The following is a 20,665-nucleotide window of genomic DNA, read 5'->3' as shown; positions in this document are numbered from 1 at the left end:
TGCGGGGATAGTAGACTGCTCTAGAGAGATGTTGAGGATGTCTATTAGAGCCTCTGTTAACTGGGTTGCACGGTCCTGGCTAGTGTCTTCCTCACATCAGCTATGGTCAAACAGGGTGCCTGCTCCTCAGAGGGAGATGGGGCCTTCCTAACCAGGACATTGTTCTGTGCATCAAACTGAGCATAAAAGACACTTTGCCCATCAGGAAGAGATGCATCACTGTCGCTGGTGTGTAGGGCGGACCTGCAGTCTGCTATAGCCTGAATGTCCTGCCACAATCACCTTGTTTCTCTGGTGGGGGCAGGGAGCAGATTTGTATTCGCCAGTGATGTTGGTATAAACCAGGTTTTTACAGCCCAATCCAACACCTTCAACCTCCAATCAGCCCCCGCTAGACTCATCTCACTCACGGTCAAAGATCAACTCACTGTGCCCTCAGTCCCTATTAACAGCCTTCATATTCCCACCCCAAGCTTTTCTTTATTCTCATGCCCTTTATTTCCTCCTTCAATGGAAAACTCCTAGCTGGAACTCTGCCCTTGGTCCCACATTGGGAAATGTCCTGTATCCTCATCTTTTCAGGCACACTGAGGAATGTACATATTTCAGTCAGATTATATCTCAAGCTTTCTCCTCTTTGCACCAACAGTAAATACACTTCAACATCAAAGCACTTGGCTCAGGACACTCACAGTCACTTGCTTGTGCACTATCAAACCCTGACAGATATCTCCGCCTTCCTGCTGTTTAAAATAATTAATATCATGTTGCCTTAAAGATTGATTGTCCTTGGAGGGGTCTGTTATGAGAATTAGCGAAAACAAACTGCTTTTGATATGAGTCACGCATTAATTCCTTTCCAGGAGACAAATCCAAAATATCTCATTTATTTTATCTTTACAAGATGTTTATTGGGAGCTCATAGGAGGAGAGGATTTGAGGCTCTGAGCCAGCAATCAGGACATCGGCCATTTGGTCCATCGACCCAAGAGAAGATGCTGACAAAGGGGTGATATAGTAGAGTGCCAGCAATCTGGGATCAATCCTGAATTCCGATGCCACCTATGTGGAGTTTCCATGCACCCTGCATCTTGCTGTGGGTTTTCTCCAGGTGCTCTTTGTTATTCCCACATCCCAAAATGTATGAGCTGGTCAGCTCCCTGGCCTCCATACATTGCCCTTGGTATGTTAGTAAATGGTCCAAGGTGTGCGGGAGCAGATGAGAATGTTGGGAGCATAGGTTATAAGGAAAATGAACAGGAGAATGGGATTCCTATGTGAATTGGCACCCTTCTATCTTGTAAGAATGACTTCCTATTTTGTAAGAAAATATGGACGTTCAACACAAGTTGCAAAGAATAGCTGGCTTAATTAGCTGTAATAGCAAAATCCTTTGTCAATAATAGCTTTGTAATTAGCAAATGTGCTGAAAACTGAGGCAGCATGGATGGAGTGAAAGGTTAATTTAAGAGCCCAGATTTTGTGACAAATAGAGCTAAGGGAGTAACAGCTTTGCTTGTTATCTACAATATAGAACAAGAAACATAGAGCACAAGAACAGATGTGCTTTAAACAAGGTGTGCACATTTTATGTGGTAGCATGACGAGAATGGTATTCAGATACATTATCCCATAATCAATTATTTAAACTAACAAAGAATGCTTAATCAAACAATATATTTACAATATTACTCAAATATTAAATATACAACACTCCTTGCCGCTTAGCTATAAACTCCCACTCAATATAGAATGCATCTCAACTTACTCTATATCGACAGTACATTATAGAATACAACTACTCTACAGGCATCCACAGCAGAGTAATTTTTTAATTGTCCCACCAGGCCTAAGGTATTAATTGCAGTGGAGGATTTCTCAGCCTTATGGGATGAGACCTTTCCTGATGGGGGGGGGGGGGGGTCATGCTTGCTCTGTTAGGCAGGAGAGATCTGTGGCTGTGAAATAATCCCTGTGTCCGAGGCCTCCTCTTCCATTTCATCAACCTCTTAAAATTATTTCCATTTCCTGTCTTGTAATGAGTCTACTCTGTTGAAAAATCCTGCTTTTTGACCTCTGCCTGCAGCTCCAGTTCATTCACACATGCTCGATGTGTGAGGATTTGATCTACAGCATTAAAACCTTCCTTGATATTCATTGGAACTCCCGCACAATTTTATATAGTGGTTCACTGCTAGAGCTCATGGTCTACAAGCCTCATTTGGAATTTTCTTGTCAGTACGGTGGACCTAAACAAATTGCGTCACTGTTGTTGCAGGGGCTCACACATACTTGACCAATGCAACGGTAAAACTTACAAAAAATGCAACAAAATAGGACACATACTGTACATAGAGCATGATGGGCAGACACAAGTAAAAGGACCCCACAGGGAAGAGAAAAAGTTAAAAAAGTCAAGTTGCAGTTTGAAAAGGAGTACTTATCTGCATGCTGTTGATGAAATACCTGATAATGATGAGAATGACACAGGACTGGGAGGCATTGAAATCCATCCACCATTTGCATGCACAACCCCTGCAATAACTAGAAGTGAATTAAGGGAGTTACAGGATGATGCCACAGCTGTGTTCGAGGATGGTATTGGAAAATGCAAACATATCAAGAGTAAAATTGTGTTAAAATGAAAAAGCCACATCCAAGTTTTACAAAGCCCACCCGGTTCTATATACCTGCTGTGATAAAGAAGCCAGTGAACTAGATTGAATGGAGGTTGAGGATGTCCTTTCCAAAATTGAGGGGAGCCCATGGACAATGCCACTGGTCCCAGTAGCCAAGATGGATGAGTCTGTCAGGGTCTGTGGTGATTTTAAGGTCATCATCAACTCAGTACTGAAAGTATATCAATACCCTCTGCCCAGGATAGAGGACGTATCTGCAAACCTTTCTGGAGGGAAACACTTCAGCAAAGTGGACTTAGCTGAGGCCTACAGATGGAGATAGAAGAAGAGTACAAAGTGTTTCTCACCATCAATATTCAAAGGGCTTTATCACTATAATCGGCCTATTTTTGGAGCGGCAACTGCTCCTGCACTCTGACAGAAAGAAAAGGACCAGTGGCTGCAAGGCTTCCCAGACATACATTGTTACTGGAGGGGATGACAAGGAACATCTCCAAACTCTTAAGACAGTGTTAGAAAGGTTAGAATGTTCTGGACTCACAGCATGATGCAACAAATGTGAATTCTTTAAAACAAGTATCACTTACTACGGTCACACCATTGACACACAAGATTTACACAAGCGTGCTGAGAGAAATCAAGCAGCGTTGGATTCTCCAACTCCAAAGGATGGCTCACAGTTGTGGTCTGTTTTAGGGATTGTCAATTACTAGCAGGTTCCTGTTATAACAATGTTTGACCCCTTAAGCTCATTACTTGAGATCGGGGAGAAATGGCAATGGATAAACCAGTGTGACAAAAGACAAAGGATATCGTGATGTCAGACATTGTACTCACACATTATGACCCATATAGAAACATAGAAACCTAGAAAATAGGTGCAGGAGTAGGCCATTCGGCCCTTCGAGCCTGCACCGCCATTCAGTATGATCATGGCTGATCATCCAACTGAGAACCCTGTACCTGCTTTCTCTCCATACCCCCTGATCCCTTTAGCCACAAGGGGCATATCTAAATTCCTCTTAAATATAGCCAATGAACTGGCCTCAACTGATTCCTGTGGCAGAGAATTCCACAGATTCACCACTCTCTGTGTGAGGAAGTTTTTCCTCATCTCAGTGCTAAAAGGCTTCCCCTTTATCCTTAAACTGTGACCCCTCATTCTGGACTTCCCCAACATCGGAAACAATCTTCCTGCATCTAGCCTGTCCAATCCCTATAGAATTGTATATGTTTCAATAAGATCCCCCCTCAATCTTCTAAATTCCAGTGAGTATAAGCCTAGTCGATCCAGTCTTTCTTCATATGAAAGTCCTGCCATCCCAGGAATCAATCTGGTGAACCTTCTCTGTACTACCTCTATGGCAAGAATGTCTTTCTTCAGATTAGGGGACCAAAACTGCACACAGTATTCTACGTGTGGTCTCACCAAGGCCTTGTACAACTGCAGTAGAACCTCCCTGCTCCTGTACTCAAATCCTTTTGCTATGAATGCCAACATACCATTTGCCTTTTTCACCGACAGCTGTACCTGCATGCCCACCTTCAATGACTGGTGTATAATGACACCCAGGTCTCGTTGCATCTCCCCTTTTCCTAATCGGTCACCATTCAGATAATAATCTGTTTTCCTGTTCTTGCAACCAAAGTGGATAACCTCACATTTATCCACATTAAATTGCATCTGCCATGAATTTGCCCACTCACCTAACCTATATCATCCAGTAAAGTTTACCTGTGGTTCCTCACCTTATGGTATAGGTGCAGTCATGTCACATGTTATGAGTGATAGAAGTGAACGCTCCATAGCCTTTGAATTATGTTCCCTTACTGCTGCAGAGAAAAATAAAGCACAGATTGACAGAGGCCTTTAGTTTGGTTTGGAGTGCAAAATGTTTCAACAAGTACCTGTATGGGAGAGATTTTACCCTTATTACTGATCCTCAACCACTGGTATCCATTTTCAATCCACACAATGGTGTTCCACTAACAACACCAGCATGAATACAGTGATGGGCTCTATTTCTTGGAGGACATAACTACAAGATTGAATTCAACAGAACAACTCATCATGGAAATGCTGATGGATTGTCTCATTTACCCTTGGAAAAGGAAATAACTGAAAAATTTACTAATGTGGACACTCGCCTTGATGCAAATCGAAAGTCTTCCCACTATAGCAGAGATGTTCCAAAGGGAAACCAGAAAAAATGCCACACAGCTTCAGGTCTACATGGGCGCCCAAAATGGCTGTAATATGCAGTCCCCCTATTTTTACCAGTGCCGCAATGAACTTGCCCTTGATGGGGGTTAATTTATGTGGGGATTGAGAGTTGTTGTACCATCCAAGCCGAGAGCTGAAGTGTTGGAGGACCTATATGCTGGTCATCTGTGTGTGGTCAAAATGAGGTGTTGACTCGAAGCTTTGTCTGGTTGCCTGGGGTAGATCAGCAGGTCAAGCAGATTGCCATGCTCTGTTCAGGGTCCCAACATATCCAGAAGATACTAAGAGCAGCACCTCTCCATCCCTGGGAATGGCCTGCATTGACCTGGAAAAGAATTCATGTGGATTTTGCTGGATCATTCATGGACAGAATTTCTCGATAGTAGAGGATGCAGCTACTGGAGTTTTACCAACAGACTTCACTGCAGCCGCACACACTGTTGATGTGTTGAGATGCCTCTTCTCCAAGACTGGTGTTCCAGAACACTTGTCAGTCATAATGGATCACAATTTGATGTGGAACAGTTTCAGGCATTCCTGAAAATGAATGGAGTAAGACACGTTATATCTGCACTGTATCGCCCAGCTACAAATGACTTGGTGAGAAGGTTTGTCCAGAATCTAAAGAAGGCACTGCAAGCAATACACCAACACTGAATCAGATGCTCTCCAATTTCCCGTTTGCCTATCACAGTGCTACATGCTCCACAAACAACACTGCACCAGCGATGCTGTTCCTGGGTAGTCCCTTGCATTCACGCTTGGATCTCCTCAAGCCCAATCTCAGAAGAAGTATGCGGGACAAACAGCTGAGACAAACTGAGGGCTCCTCAAACAAGGAGGTTTGATGTTTCACTCCTGGACAAGCAGTCTTGGTGAGGGACGCAGAGGTATTCAAAATGGGGGCTTGGAAAGATTAAAGACAGAACTGGACCACTTTCCTATACAGTAGAGATTGCATCTGATGTCATCTGGAGACAATACATTTACCAGTTGAGAAGAGCAGGGTCAATTGTTAGAGAAGAAGGATGTCCAGAGCTGTCAGAATGACAACGCTGTAGATGTTTACATACTAGTTGTATTATATTGTATGTTGGATATTTAGGATGACCAGAGTGCATACTTGAGTTGAGATGCATTCTATAGTGAGTTGGAGTTTACAGCTAAGCACAGAGGGGTGTAGTGTATTTAATATTTCAGTAATATTTGAGTAATATTGTAAATATACTGTTTGATTAAGCACATATATGGCAAATGTCATCATACCACCATGTCATATGTGGGTGCCTCACTAAAGAAAAGGAAAACAAAACTAAGTACATCAGCTATCCAATCTCCAGTGTTCCTCTTTTGATTAATTTCTGGGAAATAACAATCAAGGCCTACTAGAGGAAAGGCCACACTGGATCTGGTACAAGATAACAAACCTGGTTAGGTGTCAGATCTCTCAGTGGGTGTGAATTTTGGAGACAGTGATCACAACCTCCTGACCTTTACCATAGGCTTAGAGGAGAATAGGAGCAGACAGCTTGGGGGAGGGAAAATCGTGATGCTTGGGAGCTTAAATTGGGAACAGATGCATCCAGGGGAATACACAATGGAAACGTGGAAGTTTTCATGGACATCATGGTTTGAAAAGTCTATATTGTGTTGTAATGTTCTATGTTCTATGCTCTATCTAACTGTGTTACACTGGATGGGATATAGGAATAGGTTGAAGGAACTCTGAGAATGAATTGGGAGAGATGAAGTCTTGATGAAGGGTTTTGACCCAAAATATCAACTGTTCATTCCCCTTCATAGATACTGCCTGACCTGTTGAGTTCCTCCAGCATTTTCTGTGTGTTGCTCAAGATTTCCAGCACCTGCAGAACCTCTAGTGTCTGGGAGAGAGGAAGTGAGGTTAGGAGAAGTATAGTCAACATGACATGGGTGCCAGTGAATTTCAAGAATGGAGATGGACTCTGAGCGGCAGTAAGTGGAATAGAATGATGAACTACACTAAGAGAACAGGGCCATTCAAGTTCATCCTTTGCACTGAAAACTTCTGCAAATTTGTGCTTAATTAATTAATAGTCTTAAAGCAAAGCTGCCTAGTATGGGAGAAATAGTACAGGTGACAGAGAGGTCAGATGAATCAGTTAATAGGTTTATTAGCCTGAAGAGCTTTGTTTATTTTCAAGTTCGTGAAGTAATCAGATTAAATGATTGTCAGCCAATGTGCTACTTAGCAAATTGGTTTGAGAGTTCCTTGTATCAAAGGCAAACAATGGAATATGATAGAGTATTTTGGGAAATCTTGCCAAGTAAAATTTAAGCACAAGCTAATTTCCTAAAGTGTTTCTAGCACTTTAGCCCTGATAAGCATGCAATTATTTTTTCTTTGACACAGAAATGGAACATTAATGGTCAAGATCCTAAACTAGTAATCTAGAGTTATGAAAGATAAATTCTCATCTCACTAGAAATTAAAATCTATTTAATTGAATCTACAGTACTGTGCAAAAGTCTTAGATAGATATATAGAGTATCTTAGACCTTTGCACAATACTGTAGTACTTTTATGTATTGCACTGTAGTACAGACACGGAAATAACATTTTTCATGACATTTGTGAATGTTGATAAACCTGACTCTGATATGAGTCTCTATTGTGGGAAGGGGGCAAGGCAAGGGAAACATGGTTGAGAGAAGGGGAAGGAGAGGGGAGGGAGCAGGAAGAAGCAGAGGGACAATCTGTAATGATCAATAAACCAGCTGTAGGGAATCAAATGACCTTGCCTGCTGGGAGTGTCAGTACCCACACTGCTGCCTGACCCTGGCCCTCCTTCTCTGTCACATGTCTCACAACCCTGCCCCCTCCCCCCAAGGTGTGAGACCCTTGTCATTCCCAACATCCTCTGCTTCCATCAGGATTACAAACTCGCTCTCCACTCCACGTTGACAAATACTGTACTGGGCAAAAGTCTTAGATACTCTAGCTATACATTTGTACCGAAGGTTTTTGCACAGTATTGTAGCTGGATTATATAAAAAAAATCAGACAAAGGAACAGTGATAGTGAAATTGTTGGAAGGTCGTAAACATGTTGACTTTTGTTTATATTCTTTAAGGGAGTAAGTCCATGCTATGATTGGCTGTGACTCAGTGACTATGGCAATGTGATTACCTATTATTCATCTTCTGAAATAACCAGCAAGGCTAGGACTGCAGTGTTGTCTTTTTCTTGCTAAGGGGTACTTTAGGATCGAGGATGATTTGCTTCTACTTAACTTCTGTGGGTTCCAAAGTGACTGATGAGATGGATATTGGAAATGAGGATTCTTCTGTAGATGGACCATAAGATCTTATGGTAGAGAGGGAGAAAGCTGCTTCAGAATTATTGAGTCTGGCTCTTCAGGCTCCTGTATCTCCTCCATGATAGTAATAATGAGAAGAGGGCATGTCTCAGATGGTGAAGGCCCTTAATAGTGGATGTTGCCCTCTCGAGTCACTTCTTCCTGAAGATGTTCTTGATGGGGAGGGTTGTGCCTGTGATGGAGTTGGCTGAGTCTACGGCCCTCTGCTGGGTTTTGTGATCTGCCACATTGAATCCTCTGTCCCAGGTGGTGATCCAACCAGTCAGGCTTCTCTCCAAAGTATATCTGTGGAAGTTTGCAACCTACCAAATTTCCACAAGCTCGTGATGAAATAAAGCAGTTGAGGTGTTTTATTTGAGATTACACCAATGTGTTTGGCTAAGAACAGATGTGTTGAGATGTTGACACACGGGAACTTGGAGCTGATCACCCTTTCCACTGTAGACCCCTTAAAGAGAGGTAACGTGTTCTACCAAGTTCCCCTTCCTGAAGTCCACAACGAATTCCTTAGTCTTGCTTATGCAGAATGATCCTCTAGTGAAAGAAAAATATTCCTCAAATAGCTTCTGACAACCAAGTCCAGCTCCTGGCCTTCATGTGTGGCTTAGCTACTAAGCCTGGTGGAATTGTTTCTACTGACAGGAAAAGGGGCAGAGGGAGTTTAGTGGTGCCTTAAAACCAGTTGCCCTGAGCAGACGGGGCTCATCAGCCGTGGTTGGCAACTCATCCAGGAGAAGGAAGACTCTGATCTCAAACCTCCACTGCCTTGTCTCTATACCCACTCATGAGGAAGATTTTGGGAGTAAACCTTGAGGAACAATCCCAAAGGAAATCCTATGTTGAGTTCAACACTGACTGGCAACTCCTGGCCAAACTGTATTGGTCTCGGCCACTTCTTTGGATTCGTCAGCTGTGTGCAGAAGAGGAGCCTGCTACATGGGCAACAGCTTGCTCTACATATCGTTCTGGCCTGGCTCGAGCATGATGTGGACAGCAGGGACACAGCATCCACGGTTGACCCTGATCAATGGATGGCCTCAGGGAAAGAGCAGTTTTACGGGCCTGGTGTCAAGCAACCCAGTTACGTGGTTCGTCTGAGGACATTCTTTGACGGCTTTGATCACTGGGCAAGCCAGGGACATGATCCACTGAGCTGTCAAAACTCTACAGGAGTAACGTGGTTCATAGATTATTCATGAATCTGATGGCAGAGTTAAATAAGTTGCCCCTTGCAACGTGTGTCTTCTGTACCTCTTCCCCGATGATAGTAATAAAATAGGGCAAGTCCGGATTAGTGAGGGTCTTTAAAGACGGATGCTGTCTTCTTGAGGTGCCACCTTTCAAAGATCTCTTTGATGGTGGGGAGGGTTGCGGACTTGATGGAACTGGCTGAGTCTACGAACCTCTGGAGCCTCTTTTGATCCTGTACATTGGAGTCTCCATACCAGGCTGTGATGCAACCACTCAGAACGCACAAGTGTTAGCAAAAGGAATGAAGTTGTCAGTAACTACCCTGCCAGATGGCACCTTTCCATCAGTAAGCTGCTCACTAATACTAAGTTTAAATTCCATCATAACCAAGGCTAGAGGTCTCATTATAGTCTTGGTTCAAATGTAGTCAAAAGATTTAAATTCCAGGGGTAAGCTCAGAGTATTCACCTTTGACTCCATTTTCTCAGTGTGGCTTCAATGGCCAAATAAAACTGAGGCAATGAGAATCAATGATTAAAATTGTACGAGCATAGTGGCAGAAAGGGAGGTACTTATCATTGTTGGAGAACAATAGCCCCAGGTCAATGGTACATGAGCTCCTCAGGGCCTATGTACTAGACCCACCCATCTTCATCAAAACCCTCATCAGAAGGTCACAGTAAGAAGAAATACACACAAAGATGAACAAAATCAGATGACGTCAAGGAGGAACTGTTAAAAATTTAGAGGTGGAGCCTGTCAATTTAGAAATTGATTATACTGGGCTGGAAGAAAAAAATTTCTAATGTTTTAAGATGGCAGAACATCCAGTCACAGAGGCCACTCTATTTTCAACTAATGGTTCAATTGTTCACCCTTTTTTGTCTTTCTTATGATCACTAGACTCTGCTAGTTATTACCAGCAAGTCCTGCAGGTCTACCTGACTCGTGAGTTGTTGGATTGCCGGTAAACTCCGCAGCACGGGCTTACTGCACACCATGTTGTGCACGGACTAGGAGGACCAAGATGGCCTGTTTCCGTGCTGTGATTGTTATATGGTTATATGGTTGTTACCTGGTAGAGCCACCCAGGGGATACGCTGTCAGAAGCAGCATGCAAGGAAACAAAAATGAGGAAAGCACACCGATATTCATACAAGACTAACGGCAAAACCCTTCAGGCCAGCTTCCCTGTCGATTCTGCTTTCAAAACGTCACCTGCGTCCGAGACTGAATCAGAGTGAGGTGAAGTCCAGATGTACACTCATCCTGACAGAAACATGCCTCCAGGATACCATCACTGAAATGGCCATCGACTGAGAGGGTTTCATCTCTTTTCAGGCTGATGGAATTCCTGTCATCTCTGGCAAGACCTGCAGTGAAGGTGCCTGTATCTACATTAGTAAGAACTGGTATGCGAACACTTTGGTAGTGGCAGCCCACTATTTACCTATCGTAGAGCGCTGTTCATATCAACATCCCTGGTGCATAAAAAGCTGATCCCCATCCCCACCTAGGATTTTCCGACCACTTACCTGTTACACTATTTCCTTCATACTGACAATTGATTAGATGTGTCAAACTAGTTCAAAGGGAGCTAAAGACCCGGCCAGAAGGTCAACTTTGGTGTTACAGGACTGTTTTGAAAATATGGATTGGAACATGTTCAGGGAGGCGGCTATTTATGGCCAACACATTAACATTGATGAATATGTGACATAGAGAGGTGCACAGAGGACATCAGTGTAATTAAAGACATCCACGTGAAGGCAGATCAAAGCCCACGAATGATTGCAGAGATCGAAGCATGGCTGAGAGATCAGGCTGTTGCTTTCTGACTGGTGGATAAGTCAGATCTGGACGAACTGCGCTTTCCTGCACCAGCAGGAAGGCAAAACGGGATTATTCACAGAGAGTATATTTCTGTGATTTCTGTGACACCAGAGACAAGGCGCTCATGTGGCAGGGCATTCAGAACACAATCCACTACAAGTCCACCCTGCGTGTCAAGGACAGTGACGCTTCGCTTCCTGTAAGGCCGAATGCCTTTTTATGCTTGGTTTCATGCACCGAACGGGAAAGATTCCACTTCTCCCCAAGGAGAAGGTGCTCTGTCTGGCTGCAGCTAAAGGAAGGAAGACACTAGCTAGGGGCAACCATGCAAGGCTGTGAGGCCTGACAGTGTAACTCGTTAGTCCTACAAACTTTATGGTGCCCAAAAGGGTGATAGTAACCTGTCAATGACTACCAACCAGTAGCACCAACCTCAACAGTACTGAAATGCTTTGAGTGGCTAGTTATGGATCACATTAAGTCCCATCTATCTGTCCCATTGAACCTTTTCCAGTTTGCTTATCATTCAATTAGGCTCACTGATGATGTCGTAGACTCTGCCCTTCACACTGTCCTTTCCCACATTGAAAATAGTCATACGCTAGGAAGCTTCTATTGACTTCAGCTCAGTGTTTAATATGGTCACCTATCAGAAGTTGATGGGTAAACGGTCCTTGTTGGGGCTCAACAGCTGTCTCTGTAACTGGATCTTGACAGGAAGGCCACAGTCAGTCCATGCTGGCAGTAATACCTCTAACTCTGTCAGTCGAAGCAGCACTGCTCCCCAGGGAGCCCACTCCTGTTCACGCTGCTGATGCGCAACTGCACTGCTAGAACCAGTTCAAACTGAATCATCAAGTTGGCTGATGACGGGACAGTGGTTGGCCTCATCAGCAATGATAACGAGATGGCATACAGAGACGAGATAGAACGGCTGGTGGAATTATTGTGAGCTTTTGGAAGGTTCAGGCCGCCCACTCCCCACTGCATTTACCCGGCTCCTCTGAGCAGCAAGCTTTTGTGAATGCACATAATGGACTATCTCACCTGGTCCACGAAACCACCTCTTTGGTCAAGAAATCACAGCGACATCTCCACTTTCTGAGTAGACTGAGTCTCCCCCACCCTCCACCACCGAGAGTGCCCTGACCAGCTGTATCTTCATTTGGTACAGGAATTACAAGGCATCTGACCACAGGCACCTTCAGAGAACTCCAAAGGCTGCTCAGAGGGTCATTAGGGTTTCTCATCCACCCATTAGAGATATTTATTACAAGCACAGTGTATGCAGAGCCTTTGGCATTGCCAATGATCCATCCAAAAGTCTCTTTGCCCCCCTACCAGCAGGTAAAAGGTACCATAGCATTAGGACGAGAACTGTTAGGATGGGAAAGAGCTTCTACCTGTCCCAGGTGGTAAGACTACTCAACTCCCCGTCACCACCCAGGTCTCATCACTTATGAAGCCCCAGTAGTGTTATACGTGATGAGACCTTGTTTCTTTATAAATTTGTATCATATATGCACCTTATTATTTGTTAATTTATGAGTGGTAATATTACTTTATGTGTTATGTATGTGGGTTATATATACAGTGTTGTGCACCTTGGTCTGGAGGAATATTGTCACATTTAGCAGCATACATGTGCATGGCTGAGTGACAATGAACCTGAACTAGAATTGTTTTTCTTGTTTTACGGGTGAGGGTGCTGGTTTGGTGGAGCACAGGAATAAGATCCTGGAATTCCATCCAAGCAAAAATATGGGAATGCTTTCACTGGAATACTTGGAGCATGTACAGAAGACCTACCGTCCCCCTTCCCAGAGTGGAATGGGGCTAAGTCCAGCTTTGTCAACATCCTGAGTACAACTACACAGGCAAAATAAGTTGATCCTTGAGCAACCTGTTACCCTGCCTCAAACACATACCTTTCCAGTGCCTTAAATATTTATCTAAAATAACTGACATTCTTCCACTGATCTCATCGCACTGAAAGCGTCAACTTTAAACTCTCTCCTTCCACACCTTGAACATACTTCACACTCTCTGTAAAATCCCGGAGGCTGTAACTTAATTTCAAGACTAAATGGAGCCGCTCTCCGGTTACTAAAGGAAGTACCGTAGCTGCTTTTCTATTGCCTGCTTAAGCAATCTGCCTTTCTGACTAATTTTCTGTGGAAGTCTACCAGACTCCGGCTAATTCTCACTAGGTAGTGTACTTCCCAGAAGGGAGCCTAACCAGAGCATTCCTTTTTCAGAGAGAAATGGCAACTTGTAGTTTTATCAGTTTGATAATGCTGTGCCTTGATACCAATATATTGTGAGGTAGATTTCATACAGGTAACTCAAGGGGATATGAGTTAATAACCAAAGCACACTACCTTGATGCTGAAGACAGCCAGGCAGCACCTAAAGCGGGAGAAACAGAGCTGACATTTCAGGTCAATAGTCTTTCACCAGAACTCTTTAGAATTTAGGCACATTCACATCGTCTGGGGTTTGGCTGAGGTAATTTTCTTTTGGAGTTCCCTCGTTTCAATGTCAAAGTACCGCCACTCAATTTAGTTGCAATTGAGACTGAACAACTCAGGGGACCGAGCTTCCTCAATAACTCTGAGACTGTGCCAGGCAGTGAAAATTGCAGCGGTCGCGTGCTGAAGTCACACTGGCTTCACATGCATCATCTCCAGAGAAGGTGCAGGGAACAGCAACAATCCCTCTTAGAACACCTTTGTCTCTATCAACCAAAAACATCTGTGCATCATCCTCAAACATAGGAATATGCAGAAACACCTCCCCGTCTTACATCTGTTACATCGCATTCCTAACTATTCTTCGAATGGTTAACCATAGTTAATCTTAATCATTCTTAGTTTTTGTATGTGTTGCTTCAACTGGATATTTATGGAAATGAATTAAGGTGCAAAAATGTAAAAATAAATTCAATTTGAAGAATATCACTTAAACTCTCTTTAAATTATCACACTTCTAGTCAAATAAAGAAAAAGAACAAAAAAAAACTTAGTTGAACTTGGCTTTCTAATGGAAGTTGGTGGATCTAACAGCTGTACTCTATTGCATAGCTATGGGTTGGGAGAGGTAGGGGGAATTGAATCTCCCTGGGCTCATCTTTGATCCAGCGGTGGAAAAGGAGGTCTAGTCCATTGAAGCGCAGTCTCTCTGTGTGCTCCATGTTTCAGCTCTGTCGTGTGCACACATGGAAGCCCGAACTGGCAGCACAGCATAAAATCAGAAAACCCTGGAAAACCTCAGACAGCAAACGTGGAAAGAGAAAGGCAGCATTTCAGAGCTGCTTTTCTTTATTTTGATGAAGTACCTTTTACATGAAATTTCGCCGTCTCTCTTTCTATAGATGCTGCCTGACCTGACAAGTTTTTCCACGATTTTCTGGTTTACCTTCAGGTTTCAAATATTTGCAGTTTTTTCCCCAATTTTCATTAACCATAAATCTGACCCTGCCCAGTACCTTTGTTCCGTCACTGGTCGCGTACGACCAGAAATGGGTTATTAGATTCAGCAAGATCCAAAATAATCAGAAGACTTTGAGAAAGTTCAATTGCAGCTCACATTGACACATGCACAATGAAGTATTTCAATCAGTAATATTCAGAATTCAAGAATAAACTTAGCATCAGACGATACTTTTAAATCGGAACAGACAATGTAAGGAAGAGATATTGACGTTTATAAGCTATTTTCCAAATATGTGTAAGATAACTGCCAAGCAAGTATGATTTTTAAAAAATAATTTATGTATATTTAGTCTCCATGTTTTTACAGATGATCCTGGCATATTTTGAATGATATATTCCTTGTCCCCAAATATGATTATGTATTCCTGACATTCCAGACTGTTAAGAACAAGATGAATGATCGGTCCTGAAAGGTTTATTTATTGATAAACAGCACAGAGCAAACCCTTTGGGAGCTTCGAGCTGTTCTGCACTGCAGTCCCCTGATTTAATCTGAGCCTAACCAAGGGACAATTTAATGATCAATTAACCTCCCAACTAGTATGTCTTTGGACTGAGGGACTGTGGGAGGAAACAGGGGCACCTGGAGGAAAACCACGATATCATGGGGAGAACATGCAAACTCCTTACAGGCAGTGGTGGGAATTGAACCCTGGTCACTGATAGTGTAAAGCATTGTGCTGAACACTATGTTACCATGCTGCCCCAAAGATTGATGTATACAACGCAATTCAACATGTCCAACGACAGTGATGTAAGTAACTAGGGGTTATAAATGCTTTTCTTTCGGCTTTGATTTCCCTTTCTATTCAATTGGACTTACTTGTTTTTAACTTCTGAATCAAAGCAACATTGACCAATATTTTTCATCTGGCCTCTGAATTCATTATGAAATTTAACACCATAACACCAGTTCCTGGGTTTCAGAAAACAACCATAGAGGAAATGATGAATTATACAGTGACAAGGAGGAAAATATTTTTTGCATTTAAAGGCAGTGGCGTATCTAAGGTATGGCAGGTATGGCATGTCCTGGGCACCACTTGAAGGGGGCGCCACTGAGCAGTTTCTATTCAAGTCAGACAAGCCATCCTTGGATAGTGAAAAAGAATTTTCTTCAGATGTATGATCTGTCTTTGATTATCGTGGGTGAGAAGCACTAGGATGGCCTTATTTCAGAGCATTGTGTAAGAAGACCATGAAATGTTTCTTCACAAAGAAGAAGGAAAGTGGAGCTGAAGGACAGAAGAGATGAAAGTTGGAGGCGGAAGAAGCCAAGAAGTTGAGCAAGTTATTCATGCCCTTCTCTGAAAAGCCCGGAACAAGTAGTTCGACTCATTCCATGGAGTCGCCTGCACCTGCTACAAATTTGTTAGAATCCGAAGATGGGTCAAGTACAAATGCGTCACAGGCCGAGGAGGAAGTCAAGTCAGATAAATCCGCGTATGACGAGATTAAGAGTGAGGCTGCCACAGAGAACGTGGACATGACAGGAGGGGAAGATGATGGTGGTGGTGGTGATGTTGAGTTTATTGATCAGATTTTACCTGACGAAATTGAACCTAACAACACTGAACCTAGTGAACTGGATGGTGTCAAAGAGCCTCGAACTGTCATACCAGAAGTGAATGAACAGCATGACATTGGACTTCTGAAGTTCAACAAGGTTACTGGAAAAGCAATTCTGCCTGACGCATTGAGAACAGAAATAATAAAGCTGGGTTCAAAGTATTTCCAGAACAGTGAGGGGCCCTTCCTACCAACAAATAACTGCTCAATGAACAAAACGTGGTTCAAGAGAAAATTGGGAAATGGTCGTGGTGAGGAAGTGACTCGCTCATGGCTGGTCTATTCCCCTTCTAAAAAGTCTGCATTTTGTATCTGTTGTCTTCTCTATTCCCAGTCAGACCATCAATCCTCATTGGAGCAGGAAAGTGGATTCAACCAGTGGAAAGGACCTGAAGGGATTAGTTTTATGAAAATGCCAAGAATCATCGAGAATGCTTCACACAGTGGAAAGAAATGGAAAGAAATTTAGCTGGAAACAGAGGCGTTATTGATGTGGTATTTCAGTCACAGATTGAGAAAGAAAAGCAGAGGTGGTGTGATATCTTGATGAGAATCCTTCACTGCATAAAATTCCTTGTGACTCAGAACCTGGCTTTGTGAGGACACAGGGAGTCACTTCAGCTAGACGATGACTCCAATGTGGGAAATTTCCTTGGCTTACTGAAACTACCAGCCATCTTTGACCGTCATAAAAGAACTCTTCACTCATTTGGAAAGTCATCCTGGATCCACATCTTATCTTTCACCCTGTGTCCAGAACAAATTCATCCCCATGATGGCATCCACTGTTTGCCAGAGTTTACTGAGAAGCATTCATAAAGCCAAGTACTATGGTCTCAAGTTCGACACGACTCCTGATCAGGCACACCGTGAGCAGATGTCAGAAGTAGTGAGGTATGTGGAAGTTGATTTTTTGAGGAACACGGTCCATGTTAGAGAGCCTTTCCTTGGTTTTATTCAGATAAGCCAAACAGATGCTGAGAGCTTGGTTGAAGACAGCTTGAAACAATGAGAGAAGGATGAAATGGTAGCTACAAGATTGTCAGTCACAGTGTTATGACAACACTGCTGCGATGGCAGAACACAGAAGTGGTGTTCATCAAAGAATAAGTGAGAAAAACAACCTGGCAGTGTTTGTGAGTTGCAAAAATCACTCACTCAACTTGGTGGGTGTACATGCAGCCAAGCAGGACACAATGATGGTCATGTTTTTTGGAACCATCGAAGCTCTCTACGTGTTTTTCTGTCGTTCAACACAGCATTTGGAAAAACTCAAAAACGCCACGCCTGTGGTTGTTAAGATTATAGACCAATGTGCATCAGTGAAAGCAAGAAAGGTGCAGATATAATTTTCATATTGTGCCATAATTTGTTTGGACAGGAGCGCAATTTCACTGCTTGCCAAAGGTGCTATTTTCTGTAGATACGCACCTGTTTAAAGGTTATACATATGAACTACAAATGTGGAACATATATGCCAGTAATAACCGCCAACATGGTTTGAAGCAAATTCAAACTCTATTTATAAATGATATAAAATCAAAGCACCAAACTGACCTGCAATACAGATGACAGTTTCTGTTCACCCTTTGCGGTGCAGTGTACCCTCGGTTTCTGTGCCTGCATGCTGTATCTGGCCCCTGCCTTATACCTGTGATGGCTGGCAACACTGTTCAGTTGTCAGCTCTTGATCAAATGCTTAAGTTTTTTTTTAAAAATTCACATTATATTTCTGATTAACAGAATAATTTTGATGTTTGTTTTAAAGATGCAAATTCATTTTATGTAACCTTAAACATCTCTGAATATCAGAATAAATTACAAAACAGTGTAAGTGACTGTGCTACACTGCCACAGGCTGTCCTGCCCGTTCTGGGGTTACGGCTGAGGCCTTGTTGGCCTATGGCATAAAAGGCTCCAATGTGCCTTACCCCACAGATACAAAAGCAGACAATAGGATTAATGCCGGGCGGGGCTTTTATGTGGATAGCAACATGTTTGCACCACAGGTTATGCACACTGGAGGGCGCTCCTTGCTGTTGTTTCATGTAAGGCAGGATTAAGGGTAGATGTTGGATACTGAGTTTGAGGTGTCCAGCCAAACATGCAGTTGTGGTATGTGTTGAATCTGGAATTGTGATGGTATGTGGGAATAGAATGGATAGACGGCACTATAAAGACTGGCCTCCACTGACCCATCATGCACAGTTTCAGTGGAATGTGATAGCAGACATTTACTCACCCGTCAGCTATGAATTTTCTGACACAGAAGCACACCCAGGATCAATGGCTGCCCAGGTTCACACATGTTTGTATGGAACAGCCCTTGCAAAACAAATATCATGATAGCCCTACAGAAGTATTTAAATTGGTGAATGATTCAACTGGCTACTAGACAAATATGTGGTAATCCATTACAGCTTTTTCATTAACTAAACTTGCCAGTATCTTCCATTTCCATTTAAAGAATCAAAACAATTAAACAGAAAAATAGTAAATAGTTAATCCAGCTTTAGGAATGATGTTCGAGTGTTGGCTTGGAAATAACAAGCTCCATTTCAAAAGATGTTGCTTTAATCCCTCCTCAGCAAAGTTTTCTATTTAACCTTAACAACAATACCGCTCAGAACACATCACCACATCACTGTTGAATTTCTGGATCAACTTAAATTATGTTCCCAGTACTGACTCAAAAGCAGTTAACCTAAAGCAAACACTGTGATTAAGCCATAGCTATGAATGCTATCAAGCTGGCCTTCATTCATGTGAGGTGTCTGGCTAAAGCGGCCATCTGCAGGTGTAGCTCCAGGTTATAAAAAACATGCCTTTGCCAAGCCATGAACCATTAAGTATTTCCTCCACAAGCTTATTGGCTCAACGAGTGAAGTTTTATATTGGACTATTCAATCATTCCTGTTTGCAATCATTGAAATCAGGTCTAATGAGGTCTAAACATTAAAGGTTACTAGACGACTTTCAATTCCAAAATAGACTCATTTCAGGAATTTAATTTGTCAGCAGGTTCCCTTTGTTGCATTATCAATGAATTATTTATATATCCAAAACTTCCAAGCTTGAAGTAATCACTTCCAAATAATATGGGTACAGTCGGCCTTCCTTATCCACGGATTCTGCATGCGCGGATTCAACAACCACAGATCGGGAAAACTCAGAAGCCTGCTCTCCAGCACTCATTGTTTGAGCATGTACACACTTCTTTTCTTGTCATTATTCCCTAAATAATACAGTATAACAACTATTTACAAAGCATTTACATTGTGTTAGGTACTATTAAGTAATCTAGAGATGATTTAAAAGTACAGGCAGTCTACGGGTTATGAAAAAGTTTCGTTCCTGAGTCTGTCTTTAAGTCGGATTTGCAATTGGAACAGGTACATCCGGTATTATTTAGCGTCAGTCAAACATTTGTCTGAGTATATAGAATATATTTTACCTTTCTATGCATGTAAAATATTTAAGAATGTGTGTATTTCAATAATTAAACCACTGTGTTGCTTAGTAATAATTGCAGCTTTCACCTCTTTCCAATCGCTTTATTACTTCCACTTTATTTTCAATCGTGATTGTGATTATTTATGTGAACAGAAAACTGCCGATTCAGAGCTGCGCCGCCAGGTCCTAATGTCCACCTCACAGAGACGTTAAATAAAGTCCAGGATTCCGCTGGGTCCTAAACAGCACCGCACTGAGACAGGTTAAATAAGGGACTTGAGCATCTGTGTTTTTTGGTATCCGCGGGGGTCTCGGAACCAATCCCCCACGGATAAGGTGAGCCGACTGTAGGTCTGTTTATGTTAGGCATGAATTTGAATGCACTGAATTCACTCAACCCATTTATTTCTAAGATGCACTGTCCTGAATGTTCCAAGCAATGTTTCTGTGCACACACTCACTGTAGCCCCATGGAGCTTATGAAGTATAGAATTATCCTAGCAGAGCTGAAAACACAGTAATGACAGGATGCCAAATAGCATTTAAAAGGATCTAATTCATTCATTTATTAATTTAGCAAATGCAAACATGAAGTCAGGTGACATTTGATGTGCTACGCAGATTTTGGAAGCGGATAGTCCTTGGCAACATGTAGTGTTTCCTGTATCTGTCATGATGTGCACTAGTAATATCAGAACCCAAGCATGGACAAAATACAGACTCCAATGTAGGGACAGCGATGAGAGTTTATTCAGAATAATTCCAAAAGAACATTGGTGGTCTGACAAAGTGACACCATGGGAAGTAACATTCTCTAAACTAGGTCTCCATGATTAGTGCTAATTGGACATCCATTTGTATAATACAAGTAACATGAAATCCCGGAGCTTATCAAAATAAACT

At 42.5% G+C, this 20,665-nt stretch overlaps 1 long non-coding RNA gene across 1 annotated transcript in view; it reads right to left on the bottom strand.

Annotated features, from left to right (window-relative positions):
• The window catches only part of LOC132403848 (uncharacterized), a 34,476-nt gene extending 15,313 nt beyond the window's left edge, over positions 1–19,163 (bottom strand). Inside the window, exons 1-2 of the long non-coding RNA XR_009515369.1 lie at positions 18,552–19,163; positions 2,467–5,400 (exon numbers count right to left, since the gene is read on the bottom strand). This is a non-coding gene — a long non-coding RNA (uncharacterized LOC132403848). The remainder of the gene's footprint in view (positions 1–2,466; positions 5,401–18,551) is intronic.
• Positions 19,164–20,665: the final 1,502 nt, after the last annotated feature.

The sequence above is a fragment of the Hypanus sabinus genome, chromosome 13 (assembly GCF_030144855.1).
Source record: "Hypanus sabinus isolate sHypSab1 chromosome 13, sHypSab1.hap1, whole genome shotgun sequence".
NCBI classification, from domain to species: Eukaryota; Metazoa; Chordata; class Chondrichthyes; order Myliobatiformes; family Dasyatidae; genus Hypanus; species Hypanus sabinus.
This window is presented reverse-complemented; position numbering and strand designations above follow the sequence as displayed.